At 39.1% G+C, this 5,216-nt stretch overlaps 1 non-coding gene across 1 annotated transcript; it reads right to left on the reverse strand.

The window, feature by feature from the left end:
• Positions 1-240: 240 nt before the first annotated feature.
• Positions 241-313, reverse strand: TRNAR-CCG. The gene has a single exon. It is a non-coding gene; the product is annotated as a tRNA-Arg (tRNA).
• Between the last annotated feature and the right edge of the window lie 4,903 nt (positions 314-5,216).

Here is a 5,216-nt window from a genome sequence, read left to right on the forward strand (position 1 = left end):
ACACCTTTCCATTGGTCAATCCTCCATTATTCTCATATGTCTGATATCAACCTCACTTGACAAACATTCTATGGATACATATGAAGAGCTTTCTTCTGCTGGTAAACACAGTGTATCATTTGATGTTCTTATTCTTGAAATTGTAAGTTTAGATTTAAGTGGACGAATGGTTCAGCAGCAATTTTTGTGGACGAATGGTTCAGCAGCATTTTTCAGTTCCATGGACAGCTTAAAAGTGAGCGACCCAGGTGGGACTTGAACCCACAATCCCCAGCTCCGGAGGCTGATGCCTTATCCATTAGGCCACTGGGCCTACATGATATGGGACAGACAGAAAATTCTTAATGCTGACTATGTAAGTTGTGTGTTTTTAACTCATGTATGCAAATTGAAGGTAAAGTTTCTTGTTTTGTCATTTATATTTTTCAGTGAAAAAAAAAATGAAGACACTCGGGACATTTTTTACTATTCATACGTTAAAGTCTGACAGTCTTCACACCGGAGCTTAAGCTCTTAGCTTAACCTTTAGCTACATGAGAGTGGCGTGTTCCTTTTGGAATGATGCACAGCCTTGCCTATACCCTCCTACTTTTCAGAAGGAATTGAATTTTTAGAGAAATCTTCACAAAGGACATGCTGGGACTCAGGACATTTGCTTATATTCGACTTGGATCAAAATCTCTTGTCAATGAAAAGGAATTTCTGGAATCAAGATCATAACAATTGCGCAAAGACTTTTAACCATCCAGTAGACACCTTTAAAGTTCAGAAAAACTGGTGGGATTGGAACCCACAAGCCACAGCCCAAGGTCTTACCCACTAAGGCATCACAAACAAGGTTTCCAAAATGAGACACCACATTCATATTCTTGTCAGTCCAAGGCAATTGTGTATGCAAGGGCTTTTCAAAAATCATGCAGATAGTTTATAAATGAGTTACAAAGGGTTGACTAGAACACGCCGTCTCGTGCTCAAATGATTGAAACCTTCTCCATTAGGCCTAACTCAGATTTATATGTCAGGTCTGTGGAAATACAGTTCATGTTTTATTCATGACGCTTTCCATGAAACTTAAGTTTTTTGGTCCGTGGATCTGAGGTTTTCACACTGTATAGCATCTGTGGTACACGGCCCTGTCAAGACACAGAATTGTATCTGGTCTTTAAAAATCATATTCATAAAAAGTATGTGAGCACTTTTAAAAATCTCCCAGATAACTTAAAATTAAGCAACACAAATGGCTTACAGAGATTTTAACAACATATGAAGATATTTTACTCCACAACATACAGTAAAGTCCTGTCTACATTCTCATAGTTTTGTAACTTGATGCTCTAGCTGGAGTTTACTTTTAAAAATCATATTTATAAAAAGTATGTGAGGGCTTTTTAAGCATGAAGCAGATGATTTAAAAAAGAGCAAGACAGGCGAGACCATAATACGCTGGCCCAGATCTACTAATGTACCTACACTAAAAACATGCTAGAAAAGGGGAGTCACTCAATGGGATAGGTGTCTTTACAGAAAATTGGGTGGGTTGAACATGCACCATTTTGCAGCAAAACGATGCCACAATTATTGCATCAAACTTAAGCCAACCAATAGTTGGTATAGAGTCAGAGAAAAGTATCTATCCACGCAACCCTCTTTTATAATTCTTAGTGTAAAAAGTAAGATGCTGAGGAAAAAATTCTAACCATTCATATACCAAATATTTTTAAGTCTGTCAATTTTCTCCCCGTAGCTCAAACTCTCGACTTTTGCCATAATCTTTGGCTAGGTGTGAGCAGTGTTTTCCTTTCAGAATCGTATGCAGCCTATTTTCTCATGGCAAAGGTAGAAATTTTTACACCTTTCCATTGGTCAATTCTCCATTATTCTCATATGTCAGATAGCAACCTCACTTGACAAACATTCTATGGATACATATGAAGAGCTTTCTTCTGCTGGTAAACACAGTGTATCATTTGATGTTCTTATTCTTGAAATTGTAAGTTTAGATTTAAGTGGACGAATGGTTCAGCAGCAATTTTTGTGGACAAATGGTTCAGCAGCATTTTTCAGTTCCATGGACAGCTTAAAAGTGAGCGACCCAGGCGACCCGTAGCTCAAACTCTCGACTTTTGCCATAATCTTTGGCTAGGTGTGAGCAGTGTTTTCCTTTCAGAATCGTATGCAGCCTATTTTCTCATGGCAAAGGTAGAAATTTTTACACCTTTCCATTGGTCAATCCTCCATTATTCTCATATGTCTGATATCAACCTCACTTGACAAACATTCTATGGATACATATGAAGAGCTTTCTTCTGCTGGTAAACACAGTGTATCATTTGATGTTCTTATTCTTGAAATTGTAAGTTTAGATTTAAGTGGACGAATGGTTCAGCAGCAATTTTTGTGGACAAATGGTTCAGCAGCATTTTTCAGTTCCATGGACAGCTTAAAAGTGAGCGACCCAGGTGGGACTTGAACCCACAATCCCCAGCTCCGGAGGCTGATGCCTAAGGCCCCTTTCACACGGGCGAGATTTCCGTGCGGGTGCGATGCGTGAGTTGAACGCATTGCACCCGCACTGAATCCTGACCCATTCATTTCTATGGGGCTGTTCACATGAGCGGTGATTTTCACGCAACACTTATGCGTTGCGTGAAAATCGCAGCATGTTCTATATTCTGCGTTTTTCACGTAACGCAGGTCCCATAGAAATGAATGGGGTTGCGTGAAAATCGCAAGCATCCGCAAGCAAGTGCGGATGCGGTGCGATTTCCACGCATGGGTTCTAGGTGACAGTCTATTCACTGTATTATTTTCCCTTATAACATGGTTATAAGGGAAAATAATAGCATTCTGACTACAGAATGCTTAGTATAATAGTGCTGGGAGGGTTAAAAAAAATAAAAAAGTTAACTCACCTTATCCCCATGATCGCCTAGTTCCCGGTCGGTCTCTTCTTTAGCTGTGACTAAAGGACCTGTGGTGATGTCAGATCACATGCTCCATCACCATGGTGATGGACCATGTGATTGGAGCATGTGATCTGACATCACCAAAGGTCATTCAGCCCAAGCCCACAGCTAAAGAAGAGACCGACCGGGAACTACACGATCATGGGGATAAGGTGAGTTAACGTTTTTATTATTTTTTTAACCCTTCCAGCGCTATTATACTATGCATTCTGTATTCAGAATGCTATTATTTTCCCTTATAACCATGTTATAAGGGAAAATAATAGAATCTACAGAACATCAATCCCAAGCCCGAACTTCTTTGAAGAAGTTCGGGTTTGGGTACCAAACATGCGCGATTTTTCTCACGCGAGTGCAAAACGCATGACAATGTTTTGCACTCGCGCGGAAAAATCGCGGGTGTTTCCGCAACGCACCCGCACATTTTTCCGCAACGCCCGTGTGAAACCAGCCTAATCCATTAGGCCACTGGGCCTACATGATATGGGACAGACAGAAAATTCTTAATGCTGACTATGTAAGTTGTGTGTTTTTAACTCATGTATGCAAATTGAAGGTAAAGTTTCTTGTTTTGTCATTTATATTTTTCAGTGAAAAAAAAAATGAAGACACTCGGGACATTTTTTACTATTCATACTTTAAAGTCTGACAGTCTTCACACCGGAGCTTAAGCTCTTAGCTTAACCTTTAGCTACATGAGAGTGGCGTGTTCCTTTTGGAATGATGCACAGCCTTGCCTATACCCTCCTACTTTTCAGAAGGAATTGAATTTTTAGAGAAATCTTCACAAAGGACATGCTGGGACTCAGGAGATTAGCTTATATTCGACTTGGATCAAAATCTCTTGTCAATGAAAAGGAATTTCTGGAATCAAGATCATAACAATTGCGCAAAGACTTTTAACCATCCAGTAGACACCTTTAAAGTTCAGAAAAACTGGTGGGATTGGAACCCACAAGCCACAGCCCAAGGTCTTACCCACTAAGGCATCACAAACAAGGTTTCCAAAATGAGACACCACATTCATATTCTTGTCAGTCCAAGGCAATTGTGTATGCAAGGGCTTTTCAAAAATCATGCAGATAGTTTATAAATGAGTTACAAAGGGTTGACTAGAACACGCCGTCTCGTGCTCAAATGATTGAAACCTTCTCCATTAGGCCTAACTCAGATTTATATGTCAGGTCTGTGGAAATACAGTTCATGTTTTATTCATGACGCTTTCCATGAAACTTAAGTTTTTTGGTCCGTGGATCTGAGGTTTTCACACTGTACAGCATCTGTGGTACACGGCCCTGTCAAGACACAGAATTGCATCTGGTCTTTAAAAATCATATTCATAAAAAGTATGTGAGCACTTTTAAAAATCTCCCAGATAACTTAAAATTAAGCAACACAAATGGCTTACAGAGATTTTAACAACATATGAAGATATTTTCCTCCACAACATACAGTAAAGTCCTGTCTACATTCTCATAGTTTTGGAACTTGATGCTCTAGCTGGAGTTTACTTTTAAAAATCATATTTATAAAAAGTATGTGAGGGCTTTTTAAGCATGAAGCAGATGATTTAAAAAAGAGCAAGACAGGCGAGACCATAATACGCTGGCCCAGATCTACTAATGTACCTACACTAAAAACATGCTAGAAAAGGGGAGTCACTCAATGGGATAGGTGTCTTTACAGAAAATTGGGTGGGTTGAACATGCACCATTTTGCAGCAAAACGATGCCACAATTATTGCATCAAACTTAAGCCAACCAATAGTTGGTATAGAGTCAGAGAAAAGTATCTATCCACGCAACCCTCTTTTATAATTCTTAGTGTAAAAAGTAAGATGCTGAGGAAAAAATTCTAACCATTCATATACCAAATATTTTTAAGTCTGTCAATTTTCTCCCCGTAGCTCAAACTCTCGACTTTTGCCATAATCTTTGGCTAGGTGTGAGCAGTGTTTTCCTTTCAGAATCGTATGCAGCCTATTTTCTCATGGCAAAGGTAGAAATTTTTACACCTTTCCATTGGTCAATCCTCCATTATTCTCATATGTCTGATATCAACCTCACTTGACAAACATTCTATGGATACATATGAAGAGCTTTCTTCTGCTGGTAAACACAGTGTATCATTTGATGTTCTTATTCTTGAAATTGTAAGTTTAGATTTAAGTGGACGAATGGTTCAGCAGCAATTTTTGTGGACAAATGGTTCAGCAGCATTTTTCAGTTCCATGGACAGCTTAAAAGTGAG

Source organism: Bufo gargarizans, unplaced genomic scaffold (assembly GCF_014858855.1).
Source record: "Bufo gargarizans isolate SCDJY-AF-19 unplaced genomic scaffold, ASM1485885v1 original_scaffold_1869_pilon, whole genome shotgun sequence".
Lineage (NCBI taxonomy): Eukaryota > Metazoa > Chordata > Amphibia > Anura > Bufonidae > Bufo > Bufo gargarizans.